The sequence below is a fragment of the Hemitrygon akajei genome, chromosome 13, assembly GCF_048418815.1.
Source record: "Hemitrygon akajei chromosome 13, sHemAka1.3, whole genome shotgun sequence".
NCBI lineage: Eukaryota > Metazoa > Chordata > Chondrichthyes > Myliobatiformes > Dasyatidae > Hemitrygon > Hemitrygon akajei.
The window spans coordinates 54,559,532-54,578,853 of NC_133136.1; the positions used below are offsets into that span (position 1 = coordinate 54,559,532).

The 19,322-nt window shown below is 39.3% G+C and overlaps 1 protein-coding gene across 8 annotated transcripts in view; it reads right to left on the reverse strand.

The window, feature by feature from the left end:
• exoc1 (exocyst complex component 1) overlaps positions 1-6,941 on the reverse strand; it is an 80,267-nt gene extending 73,326 nt beyond the window's left edge. For all 8 annotated transcript variants that reach the window (XM_073064634.1, XM_073064631.1, XM_073064628.1 and 5 more), the window contains exon 1: positions 6,843-6,941. The gene's annotated coding sequence lies outside the window, so the exon portion shown is untranslated. The remainder of the gene's footprint in view (positions 1-6,842) is intronic.
• Positions 6,942-19,322: the final 12,381 nt, after the last annotated feature.

The following is a 19,322-nucleotide window of genomic DNA, read 5'->3' on the forward strand; positions in this document are numbered from 1 at the left end:
GTCCCTCTTATTTTAGAAAGGATGTGCTGAAACTGGTGAGGGTTCAAAAGAGATTCACAAAAATGATTTTAGGATTGAAAGGCTTGTTATATGAAGAGCATTTGCTGGCTCTGGGCCGGTATTCACTAGAATTCAGAAGAAAGAGGGGTGACATTGAAACCTATCGAATGGTGAAAGGCCTTGAAAGAGTGGATGTGGAGGGAATATTTCCTACGGTGGAATAGTCTAAGTTCAGAGGACCAAGCCTCAGAATAGAGGAGTATTCTTCGGGAATCGAGATGAGGAGGAATTTCTATCCAGAGTGGTGAATCTATGGAATTCTTTGCCTCAGGCAGTTATGGAGGCCAAACCTTTATGTATATTTGAGGCAGTAGTTGATGGATTTTTGATTGGTTATGGCATAAAGCGATATGGGGAGAAGGCAAGAGATTGGAACTAGAGGAAAACTAGATCAGCTGTGATTGAAATGGTGGAGCAGACAGGATGGGTGGAGCAGGCTGGATGTGTTGAATGATGTAATTCTGCTCCAACACCTCCTGGTCTTAAAATCTCAAATTAACTTGTTAATTTATATATTCAAAAGATCTTCATGAAAGTGAACTGTTTAGAGGAAGTCTTTTAAAAGTATTTTATTTATAGTTACCGGTACTCAAATTTTTGTTGTTGTGTGGTTTTAGAATTTTCTAAATGCTTCCGAATTTGTCAGAAACATTTAGCTGTCAAAAAAAAACACCATTTGGTAACTCTGACTTAGTTACGGGGAATTACTTTACTGCTTTAAAAAATTTCTACTCAACACACACAAAATGCTGGAAGAACTCAGCCAGCCAGGCAGCATCTATGGAAAAGAGTAAACAGTCAACTCTTTGGGCCAATACAAGTCCTGATGAAGGGTCTTGGCCCAAAAAGTTGATTGTTTACTCTTTTCCATAGATGCTGCCTGGCCGGCTGAGTTCCTCCCACATTTTGTGTGCATTGCTTTGGATTTCCAGCGTCTGCAGATTTTCTTGTTTATTTTTATTCATACTGCTTGCAAACCTGATTTTGACATGATAGAATTTAATCTGGGAGAACCCTCAAGGCTTGTACCTTTCTACTGGGAAGAACTCCCAAGGCAAGCTTGTTCTTTTGAACAAAAAAAGTTCAACCCTGAACAAATAGTGCTCACTAATGGCTGCATAACATAACCAAATTATGTCTCTCAAGATGCTGCACTGAAAACTAGCCACAGAGACTTATAAAACTGTGGCATTAATTGAATGGTTTTGTATTCTGGCCCTTAAGATCAATGCTGACATCCATTACTCTTAGCCATTCTTTTTATCCTTGCCTATTTGACTTAATTACTTCTTTTCAGAGTTATTTAAATCTTGCTGTTGTTCTTCCTATCTTATCGGGTGCTTTAAACCCATAACTGATTATCTCACTCTGCCTCATGTTTAGTTCCAACTGCTAGAATTTCTTCTTTCACAATTAATATCCCTTTGAACCTACAAAATTTATTTCTTGGCAAACTTGTATAAGTATCTTCATTATCGGGTGCTTAAAACCCATAACTGATTATCTCACTCTGCCTCATGTTTAGTTCCAACTGCTAGAATTTCTTCTTTCACAATTAATATCCCTTTGAACCTACAAAATTTATTTCTTGGCAAACTTGTATAAGTATCTTCATTTGAACAACATCACCACTAATTAATATGGTAAAACACCAATGCCCCAATACAGTTTCTTTCCTTTCTTGAAAAGTTTCAAACTGTTGAACTATTTATTTATTTTGAGATACAGCGCAAACAAGCCTTCTGGCCCAACAAGCCACATGACTCAACAACTCACTTATTTAATCCAAGCCCAATTCCAGGGCAATGTACACTGACCAATTATCCTACTAATACTTAAAACGCGAGAGAAAACTATCAAGAGGAAAGCCTTGCTTATACAGGACCTACAAATTTCTTGCAGATGCCAGAACTTAACTCCAAACTCTGATGCCCTGAGCTGTAATAACATCAGCAGCTATGCTATTGTGGCAGCTTTCAGGCAGAAGAGCAAACTCCTCGAAGCAAGCACAAAGCCACCCAACACAAAGAATCTTTGGTTCAAATGAATATTACAGTACAACATAGTTGAGCTACTCATCAACAAGACAGAGCAAATTCATTTTAACTCATTTTGCTTTGATTAGATAAGATAGAAGCAATAATAGAAATGAAACATCTTTTCACTCAGTTAAGGGAAAGGAAAAATTGCAGATGCCAGTGATCTGAAACAGGTAGAAATTACAATCATAGAGCAATACAGCATGGACACAGACCTTTTGGCATAACCTACTAGCACAAATTTCCTCCAGTCAGTACCCCTCTAAGCCCTGTGTGTACCTATCCAAATGCTTCTTAAATGATACAATTTGATCTGCCTCAGCCACTTCCTCTGTCAACTCGATCCATATCCCTGGCTTGTCTTTGCTACCCTTAAATAACAGAGGATCACTAGCCACCTTCCAGTCTTTGGTAACTTCTCTACTGGCCCACAATGAAATTTCTCTGCAATTTCTTCTCTAGCTTCCCAGCAAGTCTGAGGATGCACTGGGGATTTAACCTGCTGTATGGTTGCAAACAACTCCTCTTTGGTATTGTGAGTGTCCTTCAAAACATCTTATTTTTCTTAACTCTGGAGCTACCATAGTTTTCTCCTCAGTCAGCACATTGGAGAAATATCCATTAAAAGTCCCACCAATTTCTTGCAGCTCAAGACATAGAAATGTAGGTTCTGTACTGATCTCTAAGGGGACCTACAATCTCCCTAGCCATCTTTTTTTTTTTAAACACTTAATATGGCTATAGAATCTCGTGACCTTCATTAACCTTACTGGCCAGGTCCATCTCATGCACTCTCTTTGCCCTCCCAATTTTCCTCAAGAGTATTCTTAATCTTTTTATAGTCGTCCAGTGATCCACTCATCCCTGACCTCCTAAACCAAATCAACATTTCCCCTTTTCTCGACCAGAGCCTCAGCATTTCTCATTAGCCAAGGTTCCCTAAACTTGCCAGGTTTACCATTCATTCTAATAGAAACATGCTGCTACTGGGCTCTTGATGTAACACTCTTTAAAAGCCTCCCACTTCCCATCCTTTCCCTTTAAATATGTTCACTCAATTGATGTCTGCTAGTCCCCACCACATTCCCCCAAGATTAGCCTTGCTCTAGTTTACGACCCTAAATTGTGAACCTACTCTCTCTTTTTCCATGTATCTTAAAACTAGTAGAACTACAGTCAATAGAAGCAGAGACTTCTAAATGTCACTTCTGTTACATGACCCCATTTCATTCCTTAACAGGAAGTACAGTATTGCACTCTCGAAGTAAGGCCCTCTATGAACATATCTGCTTCCTCAAGTTCCCACTGTCTACTGGGGTGGGTCTATAAATACTGCCCTACTAGAGTGGCCCTCCCCTGATTATTTCTAAGTTCTATCCATATGGTCTCCCTCCAAGAATACCATCTAAGTAATACTGCTATGTCCTTCCTTATCATAAAGCCAACACCCCCTTCTTACTTAACTGTTTCTTTACCACGCTTGTAGTAACTGTATCCTGAAATACTGAGCTACCTGTCCAGCTCTTCTTTGAGTCCGGTTTGCTATAGTTATAACATTCCAGTTCTCAGAGCCAATCTATGCTCTGAGTGTGTCTGCCTTATCCATTAAACCTTGTGCATTGAAATAAACACAGTTTAACTGAGTATTCCTTCCCTTCCCTTTACTGTGCCCCTGGCTATGCTGATTACTAGCTTCTACTGGCTTTCGCTTTATTGCACAACTTGCTCCTGCGCAGAGTCCCATCCCCCTGCCAATCTAGTTTAAACTCGCCCATGTAGCACTAGACAATTTTCTGGAAGACATTGGCTCCTCTGTTCAAATGTCACTTTTTCCCTCTTGTATAGGTCACCTCTCCTCCAGTAGGGATCCCAATGGTCTGAATTGCTGCCCCCTACACCAGCTCCTCAACCTCAAATTCATCTGGCCTATTTCTCTATTTCTAAGCTCATGAGCACATGGATCTAGGTGTAATCTGGAGATCATCACCCTCGAGGTCCTGCTTCTTACCTTACTCCCTATGCTCATTCTGCAGAACCTCATTCGCTTTTGATGTTGTTTATAACAACATGTACCCTAACCTCTGGTCATTTGCCCTTCCAATTGAAACTTCTCTGCAGTGAATTGGTGCGAAAGTTTGTGTTAAATTTCAGCAAGTCAGGCAGCATCTACACAAAGAAAACTGCTAAGATTTTAGCTTGATTACCTTTTGCAAAACTAGGAATAGTTAGAAATCAAACATGTTAAAATTGCAGAGAAGGATGAAGCATGTAGAGAACAAAGAATACATTTGTGATACAGTGGTGACCAAGAACCAGTTAAGGATTGTTGAATTTATTTAAGTTGGCACTACTTCTTGTGTCAATTCTTCTTCATCCTATCACAGACAATCCCTTTGTTCCTCCCATCTAGTCCCCTTCTCTGCAATGTTTGAGTTTCAGAAATAACATCATGAAATAACATCAGTCTGAAATGTTGCTCTATCCACATTTCCAGCTCAAACAGCTGAGTATTTACAACATTTCCTGTTTTTATTATCTTCTCATTTGGCAGCAAGTGTCTTTTTGGATTATTAGCTCGTAACCACTGTACCGATATTGCTCAATTCTTTCCTTCCCCTCCATTTGATCTGTATCACTTCACTGACCTCTTATTCTGGTTGACCAATACTCTATCTATGCGAACACATAACTCCCAATACTATAAGCTCTTAGCGTTTGCAGTGACGTCCAATGAGACATATTATCAAAAATCTTTGAAAACTACAATTACACATCTCCAGATTTCCCTTTATCCACTTTACTCATTATATCCTCAAAGGAATCTAATAAACTAATCAAACATGATTAGCATTTGTGGGTTTTCAACTGCTAAGACCTTGGTAGAATCTAGAATATTTTTCAAGATCACATAATCTAAGACTTTAGACAGCAAGCAATTAGTTCAATGGGCTTTGTCAACCTGTAATACCATTAATTTACACTGCACTTGTGTGATTCATTTAGGTTCCTCCTCTGTTTTCCATTGTATTTTTGACTGTCATTGCCATTGTCAAGTTTTCAACCATGAAAGGTGCAAAAAGTTTCTATGACATTCTACGATTTCCTTATTTTTCCATAATTAATTCCTCAAAATTTTCACCTCAAAGGAACAACACTTAACCACTTTTTGTATACTTATCAAATTGCTCACTGCATGCTTTCATAATTCTTGCCAGATTATGCTTGTAATCTATTGTCTCCCTTTTTACTGGGTTTCTAATCTTTCCCACATTCTGGCCTTCCACTAATTTTTGTCACAGAGCATTTCAATATGAAATTATCCTGGATTCCTTGGTTTGCCTTGTAGAGTCTTTATTTCTTGAAAGACTACAAATTTACTGGTATGTAATTCCTTAAATATATGCCACCGCTGTCTATAATTTCACTCAAATCCACGTCAAACAATCTTTAATTTAAAATACTTGTTTCAGATTTAAGTTTTGTATTCTCAAAAGAATGTCAAGTTCCATTATATGATCGTTCTTCCCCGAGAATCCTGTATTACAAAATTATTAATTGATCACCTCTCAATCTAAGACAGTGTTGTTCCCTGTTATTCCATAATGAGCAATACACACACCATCTCTTGTGTCTGTGATTCCATAATGCTTGGTTCCAAGAAACTACAGTATACAGGATGGATCATACTTGAAGGTTACTTTTCTCAGTCGATAACAAGATTAAAATTGCCCGCAATTAGCTTGCTTGCATGTCCCCCCTTTTTTTTGCTGCATGTTGTCCTACACATAGTTAGTGTTAGGTGGCTTACAATTTCTTATCAGCATCTTGTTATCCATCTAACTATTCCACCAAAATATTAAGTATTCTAGTCCATCTTCATCAATTTTCAACTTTTCCATAATGGCTAACAATTCACACCAATTTATATCTATCTGAGCCATCAATTCATCTGTCTTGTTGTGAATGCTACATGCATAGACTATTCATCACTTTACTCTACCCTTTCTCTATTTCTAGGTGTACTATTTTATGCTTCTATAATTTGTCCTACCCATTACACTCCCGTGCATCATTACACGTCTCTGTAATTAGAACACACACTCTCTCTGTCATTCGCCCACCATGGCTCCCCCTTTTAATTACAAGCAATTTACGTTAAGTCATAATTTTTAGGCACAACTCATCTTATGCTGTCCTGAGCTGGTCTCAATTACCTGTATTTGGTCCATATCCCTTGAGACCGTCACTGTAATGTTGATTAATCTTATCACATCCAAACCACTCATACGCTCTCAATTTCTACTTCTAGGCTATTCCAAAACAGTGCTAAATGACCACCTTCATTCTTATCACTTGCAGTAATTATTATTGCTCAACTTTGCTTAGTAATATTCCACTGGAGCGTTCTGAGTCATTAAGCTAAAATTAAAACTGATATTTGAATGACCGTGAAAGGTGCCGGTATATCCATAAAGGCCTAACCAGTCAATGAAGAGGAACTAGAGTTCCGCTGTATTTAACATATAAAGCAGATATCAAACAACATTTCCCGGTTGCACCTTATTATCACAATAAGGTACCGAGGTTTGGGCTCGGCCATATCAGACAAATAACACTTCCAACCATCCAGTCACACAGCCTCGGCCCCGTGGTCCCTGAGCCAACAGGAGCATGGGCCAAATCTCGCCTCCCCGCTCTTTCCGCCCCCGACCCCATACCCCCGCTTCCAAATTGCAGACTCACCTTCATTCGGAGTCCAAAGCTCCGAGGATCAGACAAATTTCATCAACAGCAGCTCATCTCGGGTCAGCAATATCCGTCAGTTCCGGCCATCGCCGTTCGCCCGCCCGCCCCTTCCTCCCTGCCTGCCTGCCTGTCCTGTGACTACTTGGAAGAGGCCATGATTGAGACTGTCTGATCTCATCCTCCGATAGAAGATTCACGATTCAATACTGTTTATTGTCATTCGTCGGTACACAAGTGTAAAAGCGAACGAAATGTTTGTTACCTTGATCCGATGCAGCATAAATATAAATACATAAGATTAGTTTATGGACACAGACTGTATTGTACATTAAAGTGATGCAAGGCACAGTACATAAGGTGACTGACAAGAAATAATGTAGCGGTGGTGGGGTGGTGGAGGTTTTGATCAGACTGACAGCTTGGAGGAAATGAGTTTTTCAGTCTGGTGGTGGATTCTGCGTAGCCTCTTCCCTGATGGGAGTCGGAGAAACAAGACCATGAGCAGGACGGGTGGGATCCTTAATCATATTGCTGACCGTTTTCCAGCATCTTTCCGGATTCTCGTTAATCGCGGCACCCGCTTATTTTGGGACAATTCTTAACAAACACTAATCACAAAAATAGTCCTGATTCATTTCGTTTAGTTGGGATGCTATGCAGCTTAATTAGGCCAGGATACTTGTTGAACAATTTTTAACTCGTGTCATTCGCGTTACTACACCGCACCATCCTTAGAGCAGTTTTTAAATAGCATCCGTTGTGCTGGTTTCTGTTCAAAAAGCAGTGATTGTTGTCACTGAGAGTAAGAAATAAGCAGTAAGACAATTCAGAACTGTTTTACTCTCTGCGGTTCAAGTTTGGAGTTGCCAGAAAAAGCCGGGAGTGAAAAATGAAACGATTTCACTACTTCAGCAAAATACGAACCACAAGGGAAGAGAGGCCAGGGACGGGCCGATTCAGCTCCCTGCGACCTGACATTTACTCGGTTCTCCGCTGATCTGAGGCTGTGGACAGATTTTCTTTCGTAGACTTCAGTTCTAAACGCTATTTGCATGCTTTATTGTTTGCATGATTTCTTTTTCTTTCTGTCGGCACATTGGGTGTTGCTCTTTTTTAAATTCGTTAGGGTTTCTTTGTATTGTGGCTGCCTCTATGGGGGCAAATCTCAAGGTTGTATAACGTACACGTACTTTGATAATGTACTTTGAACTTAATTACATAATTTGTACCCAGTTAAACGGTAGTTTGTCTTTTTGTATACCTTTTTAACTATTTTCATGAAGCTTTGGCTAATTGGGGCAGCCACTTAATTGGGCCAAATGACAGATAAATAGATACTTTTTAGATCCCAAAGGAAATTACAGTGTCACGGTAGCGTTACAAGTGCACAGACATACAAATATTAGAAGAGAGGTAAGAATAAAAACCAATAAAAAACCAAGTTACCTCGAACAGTCTAACAGGAGAGGGTCATCGCTGATGTTTCCTAATTAACCGGAGTTCACTGATGGTGGGTAGGCTGGTGGCGGTGATGCATTGGGCATTTTTAATTACCGGTTGCTACTGACTTTCAGTAGCAGAGGCAGAATCCACTCGACGTCTTTATCCCTGGAATATCAGGATTTTAATACAACATTTGGCAGATTTTGTTATTCATTTTGTTTCGTTATCATTACAGAGATAACTCAGTTGAAGTAGACTATCCCATCTATCACCTTCTTTAAAATAATGGACAACGTGTCTTGGAAATTTTAAAAAACTGAAGATGCTGGAGATACTCAGCATCTAAGGAAGGAAACAATGTATCAGCTTAAAGCCCCTTCTGTCTGCCCACGTGTGTTTATTATCCATAAGAACAATAAATACTGGAAACATTCAGCAGGACAGGTACCATCTGTGCAGAGTGGAATATGGTTAACATTTCATGTTGATGGCCTTTCATATGAATGGCAGGACAGATACTGTTTGACCAGCTGAGCATTTTCAGGATTTATTGTTTTTTATTTATGATTTCAGGCAAGTGTAGATTTTTGCTTTTCAACCTGTGTTCATTAGTCTCAATGATAGATTTTGTTCTTTCACCGACAAGCTCATCAAGTCCTGGATGCAATTTTAATCATGTCTGCTTCTTAACTTGGATTGTAGGAGATCATAGGTTCCTTTGAGCAGAGGAGAATGAGGTGCGACCTCATAGAAGTTTATACAATCATATGAATAAGGTGGATGGTCAAAGTCTTTCCCAGGGTTTGGGGAGTCCAAAACAATAGGACACAGATACAAGATAAGAGAGGAGAGATTTGAAAGAGACTTTTTTTACCCAGAGGATGGTGAGTACCTGAAATGAGTTTCCGGTGGAAGTGGTCAAGACAGGTACAATTGCAACATTTTAGAGGCATTCGGATGGGCACGTGGAGGGGAAGGGTGTGGTGAACTACATATACCTGTCTGGACACGCCCCCCCCCCCCCCCCCGCTGACTGCTCCTGTGGCTCCTCCCACAGACCCCTGTATAAAGACGATTGGAGGCACTGCTCCTCCCTCAGTCTCCAGGATGTTGTGTGATGGTCTCTTGCTGCTGACGGTGCTTTCTTCCAGCTAATAAAAGCCTACCTTGACTCACGTCTCCGAGAGTTAATGATGGTGCATCAAAGGGCTTGAGTAATTATGGGCTGAATGTGGACAACTGAGACTAGTATTGAGGATGCCCTTGGTTAGGATGGACAATTTGGCCAAAAGGCCTGTTTGCATGCCACATTACTCAATGGATGAATATTTATTTCTTTATGGCAGTGAATGCTTCATTGTTTTAACTTTTTTTCCTTTTTCAAACCCAATGGAGAGGCTTAAGTTTATTGAACTCACTTCTTCATAGATTTTATTAATTTTGTGAAACAGAATTACTTTTGTTTATGGAAAATATCAACAGACTGCCAGGAAATTCACTCCAGATCAAAAACTGAGATTCTATATTACCAGTCATACCTTTTTCATCTAACCTTTCACAGGGTGTTTGCCACCCAAAATTATATTTTTAAAAACTTGTTTTATTTTGTTCATTCCCAAAAAATCATAATAATTAATGCAGCAAATAATTGTGTGACATAAACTTTTAATTCTAGATCAAACCATTTATGAAAAGAAATGATTTTTTTGAAATGGCAAGAATGAGAATGTAAGATTATAAAGAGACAAACATTTACTATGGGACATTTCCTAGTTCTAACTATAGAGGACATTTATTTTGTGTTAAAAAAGTATATTCTGAATTATGTAAAAATAAGATTATGTTTACTGTGCTTTTCATGTGAATTATGTAGGCCATGTTAGGCAGTTCTGACCAGGAAAAATTACACACAAAACATGTATTGTCCTCATTTGGAAATGTCTCATCATCCTTGAATTATCACAAAATCTAAAATCAAGAATTGGAATTGGTTTATTATTGCCACATGTACCAAGATACAGTAAAAAGCTTGTCCTGAATACTGATCATACGGATCAAATCATTACGCAGTGCTTTGAGGTAGAACAAGGTAAAACGATAACAAAATGAAGAATAAAGCTACAGAGATAGTACAGTGCAGGTAAAGAATAAAGTGCAAGATCATAATGAGGTAGATTATGAGATCAAGAGTTCATCTTATTGTACTAGAGAATCATTCAGTAATCCTATAACAGCAGAGTAAAGGCTGCACTTGAGACCAGCAGTGTGTGCATTCAGGAATTTGAATCTTTTGCCCGATGGGGTAGGGGAAAAGAGGGAATATCCAGGGTGGATGGGGTCTTTGAATATATGATCTATTTTACTGAGGCTGCCAGATGTATAAACTGAATCCATAGAAGCAAGACAGTTTTCCATGATATGTTCACTACTCCCATCCTAAGGACAAGAGCTTGGTATTAAATCTGATCTTACTTGCAACAATCCCATATCAATTAAAGAGAGAATGAGTGAGAGATGAGCAGTAACGTCTAGGGTGCTGTATTGAAACAAATGGCTGCTCAAAGTTATTCCCCTTCATTCAGAGATGCCATTTCTATCTTGATCCATGGTACATTCTTCTAGGAGGGGAATTTAAAGTGTCTTCAGAATAAGGCAGTATTAGAATGGCCATCATTGTAAGAAATTAACAGCTGAGGTCTATAATTCCAAGGACTGATATTACATTAATTACTGAGGTATTAAGATGGATAACAATATGCTTAATTGAAATCTTTAAAGATTCAAACACTAAGTGCCATACGGATATTTTCCACCTTCTAGATTGATAAGAAACATATGAGTCACTTATTGTGTTAAGTGCTTTTTCGTAAGCAATATTAAGTTATCTGGTTTGACAAGTGAATCTAGACTGCACCACTGTATTATGAGAGAACAAAAGTTATAAGTCTCAGTTGATGCAAGATTGGGACTGGTTATGAATCTATCTTAAAAGTCTTTGAAAGGCAAAGCCATATAAGCTGTGAAGAAATCTGGGGCCATAACAATTAAATGCTGGAACAATGCTCCATTTACTTTGATAGACAAATGATATGTTTATATTTTTGAAAGTTTCATTACATCAGGATATTAAATTTACAACAGCCCAGAAGAATGCAAACTCTACACAATATTGTGGAAGCAGGTCTAATTAAATTAATCCTAGGATGACCTTGATACAGTTTGTTTTGCACATCCTTGGAAGTTTACTTTTCAAATAGTTTGAAGAGTTAAATGCTGTAACCAATGTAGCTTAGGTTCTCTATTATCAGGCATGTCCAGTATATTAAGACTATCAAAGTATGAGTTCAATGATACTAAATTCTCAATCACACATCTGAAGGTGGTAAAGGTAGTTATGGTGAAAAAGTAAACATTTTGGAAAGGTAAGTCGATTTTATTGTTTAATTCAAGACACAAAGCTGATCCTGAATTATTCATGTTGTTGAGTAGCACAGGACTTTTGGCCAAATGCATCCATGCCAATCAAGATGGCCATTTGTGTGTATTTGGCCCTTATACTTCTAATTATTTCCTGTCCAGTTCTATCATATATTCTGTACACTGTGGAAAACTAAATATTGCTTCCAGTTCAAAAAAATTGAATCATTGCAGATGTTAAGAAGCTCCAGTAAAATCATTCTGTCATAAATCTCTGCTCAGATTCAAGAGTCCGCAAGATTTTAAATATACAGTGCTAAATATATTTTCTAATGCAACACCCATATGAAATGCTGAGGAACTCAGTAGGCTGGGCAGCATCCGTGAAAATGAACAAACAGTTAACGTTTTGTGCCAAGACCCTTCATCGGGACCGGAAAGGAAAAGGGAAGATGCTGGAATGAAAAGGTGGGGGGAGGGGAAGGGGGACAATGTAGAAGGTGAATGGTGAAGTCAGGTGGACGGGAAAGGCGGGAAAGGGCTGAAGAAGAAGGAATCTGATAGGAGGGGAGAGAAGACCATGGAGAGTCGGAAGAAGGAGGGTCACCGGGGAGGTGATCAGCAGGTGAGGAGAAGACATAAAAGGCCAAAGTAGGGAATAGAAGAAGAGGGAAGGGGGAGGGGAAAAGGAAAAAGAGAAAAAAAATTAACGGAAGGATAAATCAATGTTCATCTCATTAGGTCGTAGGCTACCTAAATGGAATATGAGGTGTTGCTCCTCCACCCTGAGAGTGGCCTCATCGTGGCAAAAGAAGGGGCCACAGAATGACATATCAGAATGTGAATGGAGATTGGAATTAACATGGTTGGCTACTGGGAAATTCCATTTTGGTGGATGGAGCAGAGATGCTCAACAAAGCAGTCCCCCAAATTTTGTTAGCTCTCACCATTGTAGAGGAGGCCCATCGGGAGCACTGGATGCAATAGATTTCGCAGGAAACGTTGCCTCACCTGGAAGGACTGTTTGGAGCCCTGAATGGAGGTGAGAGTGAGGTGAACGGGCAAGTGTAGCATTTCTCTCGTTTGCAGGGACACGTGCCAGAAGGGAGATTAGTGGGTAGAGACGAGTGAACAAGGGAATCACGGATGGAGCAATCCCTAAGGAAAGTGGAGTGTGTGGGGGAAGGGGGTAAGTAAAGATGTGTGTGGGGGAAGGGGGTAAGTAAAGATGTGTGTGGGGGAAGGGGGTAAGTAAAGATGTGTTTGGTGGTAGGATCTCATTGAAGATACTGGAAGTTGCAGACAATGATGTGCTGGATGCTGAGGTTCATGGAGTTGGAGATAAGCGTGGATGTCCAAGAAACAAAGGATATGTGGGTGAGGGCAGCGTCAATGGTGGAGAAAGAGAAACCTCATTCTTTGAAGAAGAAAGTCATTTCTGTTGTCCTGGAAAAAAAAGCCTCATCCTGGGAGCAGATGTGGTGGAAATAAAGGAACTGAGAAAAGGGAATAGCATTTTTTCAGGAGACAGGGTGGGAAGAGGAGTAGTCAAGATAGCCGTGAAAATTGAGAGGTTCATAAAAGATGTCAGTAGACAGTTTATCTCCAAAGACAGAGAGATCAGGAAATGGGAGAGAGGTGTCAACAATGGACCAAGTCAGTTTAAGGGCAGGGTAGAAGTTGGAGGCAAAGTTGATGGAATTAGGGAGCTCAGTATAGGTGCATGAAGCAGCACCAATGCAGCCATCCATGTATTGCAAAAGAGTTGGGGAGCATTACCATTGAAGGCTCGGAAGACTGACTATTCCACTTTACCAACAAAAAGGCATGCCCAAGTGCCCTTGAGTTTGGAGAAAGTGGAAGGAGTCGAAGGAGAAATTATTGAGTGTGAGGACCATTTTTGCTTGACAGAGGAGGGTTGAGGGGGAGGGGAAAGGGGTGGGTCTTTTGCTGAGAAAGAAGCAGAAAGCTTTAAAGACTTCTTAATGGAGGATAGAAGTGTATAGGGACTGGACATCATTGTTTAAAATAAGGTGGTCAGGACCAGGGAATTGAAAGTTGTTGAGTTCTAAACCATGTGAGGTGTCACGGATGTAAGTGGAAAGGGTTTAAACCAAGGCGGACAGAGTGAATTTAATTGAATTGAATTGACTTTATTGTTTACATCCTTCACATACATGAGGAGTAAAAATCTTTACATTACGTCTCTGTCTAAATATGTCAATGTATATGAACATAAGTTCAGTGGGACAGGAGCAAGCAGAGACATTGGGCTTACACGGACAGTCAGTCTTATGGATCTTGGACAGGGGTAGAAATGAGCAATGCAGGGTAAGGGAACTTTTCTAATGCAGCAGTGTTTATAATTATTTAATGAGATACATTTTCCACTAAGCAGTTATTCAATTAAATAGCAACATATTGAACTATCCGAGTGAATGGTGTCTGTTCCTTTAGGAATCTAGGGCTTTAATGTTATTTTTAAGTTGTTGTTACAGTCTTGTACATTTTCTTCTGAAATGTTATCACTGAGAACATTCAAATATATTTGGAATAAAAGCAAAATACTGTGGATGCTGGAAATTAAAAGAAAATCTTGTGAATCCTCGACAGCTCAAACATGAACTTTCTTTTTTTCTTGAGATTAAGGAGGCAATGGAGTCAACCACATTTTAGTGGGTTTTCAGATATATCTTTGTTGACTGCATGGGAGTGACAGACTTCCTTCCACGTAGGGCAATTATGTTCTAGGTGGGGGAAAGAAAAAGAATCTCAGGTTCATGATTTTTTATCAATTAGATGAAACATAAACTCTTGCTTTTCTTCCTTTTATGATCAAAATCATGTTTGGCAGTTTTAGACAGTTAAAAATTGTTATCCTCTCACTGTACTCTATCAGTTACTTCTCATTTATACGAAAAGGAATGAGGGAATTAGGAGAGAAACGCACTTTAATTATGGAACAAGTGTGGTAATATCACCCAAAAGTTTTAAGTATTTTACAAAATAAGATTATTAATTAATTGCAGTTTGGTTCGTAAAACAAATCACATAACAACTCAGATGTTAACCAAAACAGATATAACTTGTACAAATTGTACTTCTAGTGTATATTTAATATCCACGCATTCAAATACTGCATGAAGAGTAAAATAAATTACAGCACTTAATTGATCAATACAAAGAAATACTGACCTATGTTAAATGAATATCAATAGTACTAGAAATAATGAGAACATAATTTATCTGTGAAGAATGGAGAAGTGCAGAAGATCACAAACAAGCTGGTGGCATTTTAAATGAAATTTTATGTGGTAAAAGTAACAATGTCTTCTATGAAAATTTAAAATAACCCATGAAGATGAAAAGCAAATAGCTGTTAGCAGCATGTCTGTTTGAATAATGTTGCCTTTACTCTCTGGTGCATTCCTACTATGTTGAAATGATGCTTCACTGCGCAAGTTCCTTCTTTTCCAGGACTTCAGAACCACAGTAATCCCTTCCTCCCTGAATCTTTCCATCTTGTTGCAATTGTAATGTATTCAAGTTTAAAAACTGGCATAATCAAAATAGTGCTTTAAATTAATTTGTTTATCTTTGACCAGTGTCTTGCAGTGTGTGAGATGGTTCTTAAAATCAGATATTTTAGTTTTAGTGATTTGACTTGAAATCTTACAGCAGAAAAGCAAGAAACAAAAGATGAAACCAATTTATGATTTAGCATGCCAACTCGAGTAAATTGTGAAATACATGATTTTTGGTGTGAGGATAATAAAATATTTTCAGAAGCAATGGATATGATTCCATAATTTAGAAATATTTATGACTTGGAATAGATTAACATGGAAGGTCAAAGCTCCACTCTTTGATATCATATCAATGTATGCGTTTGATGATTCTAATCTGAACAAAGGCCTCACCTTTATAGTTGTAAAAAAAACCTACTAATCCATATTCTTGGGCAGCAAGCCTGAATTTTTCCACTATAATGTAGTTAAGTAAACATTTTCTGAGAGTGAAATTAACTTTGGGTTGTTTCTTAGAAGAACTCAAGTATGTCAATACTGTAAGTTTTTCATTCTAGGACAAAAATGACACAAACTGTAGCAAAGACTGCAGGAGATATTTGTACAGCTATTAAACTTTGGGGATTTAACAGATCTTTGCATATTAAAACAACTACGCTCAATATGATATACAGTGGATTCCAGTTAATTGGACCATTGACTAATCAGGGCAACTGCTTATTTGGTACAAAAAACAAAAAAAAATCAATAAAATAGCTGGGATTCCTTTCATTTATTTGGGACACTATGCCACTTAATTTGGACAGGAGATTGTTGCCGAACAGTTTTTAACTAGCATTAGTCGCATGCATGTCATGTGTGCTATGTTTTGTAACTCCAAAGCATTAAATTAATTAAAAGAAAGACATGGGACTGGGGATGCTGTTGTGTATTTAATATTTCAATAATGTTTGAGTAATCTTGTATATATTTTAGTTTACTAAACATTCCTGTTTATTTAAATAATTCATTATTGGCAATACATAAAAATAAATTAATTGCATACATCATCATGCTACCACGTGATATGTGCACATCTTGTTTAAAGTAAAGACAAAGTTACACCCATATTCCTGGACTGCTGTGTTTTCCTTTGAATTAATTGAATGTTTTGAAGTTACAAAACATGACATTGGCAACAAGGAATTTTTAAAATGAACCCGAGAAGGCTGCCAACCTGTTACAGTGGAGCGAGACGTTTGAAAAAAAAGCTGTGAGAAACAGACGAAACAGCCCATCATGTGCAGAGACATTGAGTTTTAAAAAAAGACCATAAGCAGAAGTATTCAGGTTTCATAAAGAGTGAGTACTGGGTTACAATAATCATAAAAAAAATCAGAAATGACTGGCTACATCAGAAAGATTGATGAGTTTTATTACACAATGGGTAATTGACTCATGTACACTGAGCTATTTGAATGGTATTTTGAAGCAAATGAAATTGCCAATGAGAAGCAAGTCCCAATTTTGCTCAGTAAATTGTGTTTTGCTTTGAAGTTTGACTGCTCTAACCAAGCAATCAGAAATTAGCTTTGCTGCTATTGTAAAGGTGATGCAAGAACACTTAGAACTGAAGCTATTGTTGATTTCAGAATGCTTTAGGTTTCATATGTGAAATCAAGAAGAAGGGGAGTCCATTTCAGCATATGTGGCTTAATTGAAGAGAGTATCTGAGCATTGTCAGTTCAGTGATGGTTTTAATGTTGTAATGAGATCGTTTAGTTTGTGGAATCTCACAAGAAAGTATTCAAAAATGGCTCTTAACTGAAGCATAACTTACATTTAAAAATACACTTGAAATTGCTGTTTCAATGGAAAACACATGCAGAGAAGTAATTCAGTTGCAGTCAGCAATGAAAGTGATGCAATGAAAGAACAAAGTTGCAGTGTCGGAACAGAAACCAGCTTGGCCAAACAAACTGTGTTACCATTGTAGCAGGGGTTCACATACATACACCAAAAAATGTAGATTTGAAGGCAAAACTTGCAGAAAATTCAACGAAGTAGGGCACATAGAACAGTGGTCCCCAACCACCAGGCCGTGGACCAGTACCGGGCCGCAAAGCATGTGCTATGGGGCCGCGAGGAAACTATATGATTTGGCGATATGAAACAATACGAGTCAGCTGCACCTTTCCTCATTCCCTGTCACACCCACTGTTGAACTTGAATGCACGCGAGGTCATCAGTTGCCTAAACGCAGTGATATCCTAGCGCCAGGGATCACTGGTTGGCCTCGGGTAACCAGCCGCCTCATGCAGCCGGCGAGAAGTGCCGATGCTACTGGCCTGGAGCGCGGACAGATAGGCGCCGCCTCTAAACCTGTTTAGCGCACTGAATGTTCGTGGGGAACCCGGTGCTGAAATATTCGCAGCTCAGGGGTTCATAAGTAGCAGAGCAGCTACCTCGCTGCGATCTACTGAAAGTCATCCCTCGAGCCAAGCTTTTGTCGGCCGATAGATCCTACCTACCTACGGGGGGGTGGGGGGGGGGGGTGGGTGCGTGCTCTGTCTCAGTCCTCGGTCGGTCGGTCGCTCTCTCCGGACTGTGACTGCTGCGGCCCCAGTACAGGAACCTCAGGCCCTGACCTTGCCCTTTCACCCCAACCACGACCAGCTGCACCAGGCCAAGGCGTCTGGTGGTGGGCGGGCGGAGGCTGGAGTTCAGGCCCAGAGGCTGTCTAATGAGGCAATGAAGCACTCAAAACTGCTTCGGCACCTTGAATCCAAACACTTAAAGACAAACCCGTTGAGTTTTTTGAGCAGAAAAAGCGTGAGCAAGCGGGACAAAAGCAAGTGCTGAGAGCCATGAAAACTAAATTGCAGAATAGACTAGACATAAGGAACTCCCTTCGAGTATCGCTGACTCCCATCAGCCCACGATGGGGCCGTCTTGTTGCAGGCTCCCACTGATTCACCAATATTGGTGTGTTGCAATGATTTTATATGCTCATACGAGGAAAATATGCGCTGTGTGTTTAATATCCAAACGTTACTTAAAATGGTATGATGCGATTGACTTATAAGTGAGTTATAATTGACTTATCACTATATTCATGCGAGGAAAATATGCGCTGTGTGCTTAATATTAAATTCATTAGAAAAACCCTTTTAAAACAAAATTGAGTGTATTAGCCACTTATAAGTGACTTATAGTTGACTTATCCTATTTTCCGGTCGTGATTAACACCCCTCCCCCCCATTGGCTGATCTGCAAGAATATTGTCAATATTAAACAGGTCCGCGGTGCAAAAAAGCTTGGTGACCCCAACATACAAAGAGCATGCCAGACAGACGAAAATAAATGGGCTGCACAGAGAAAAGAAAAAGATAAAATTTCAAGTTGCACTAATCTGCATGCTGTTGATGAAAAATCTGATGGTGATGAGAGGTACAGGGGATCGTGTAGCCTTAAGATTTACTGTGTAAAAGATAATAATAGACAAACAATATGGCTTACACCAGAAGTGGATGGCAAAGTAATCAAAAATGAAATTGGATACTGGTTCAGCTGTTTAATTCATTCCACAAAATGAGTTTGAACAGCATTTCAAAAATACCAAACTGAAGTCTGCAGCTATCCAACTAAGAACTTAGTGGTAAACTATGTATACGTGTCTGGACACGCCCCTCTGCTGACTGCTCCTGTGGCTCCTCCCACAGACCCCTGTATAAAGGCGATTGAGGCACTGCTCCTCCCTCAGTCTTCGACATGTCGTGCTCCCTTTTCGCTGTTAATAAAAGCCTATTGTTCACTTCCAGTCTCCTAGAGTTATTGATGGTGCATCAAACTTATACTGGAGAAGGATAACTCCTGTGGGATTGACATTTGTAACTGTAAAATACAACAACCAACAAGCCACATTGAGCTTGTCTATGGTAAAAAAAAAAGGAGGACCAGAACTGTGGGGACATAACTGGCTGAAACAACAACAACTTGATTGGAGATCCATACACCCCTTTACATGACAAATCTCCAGCCATGAAGCCAACTGAGTGTGAACGTAGAAAGGTACTGGATGATGCCAATAGTGTCTCCATGTTCTTCTAAA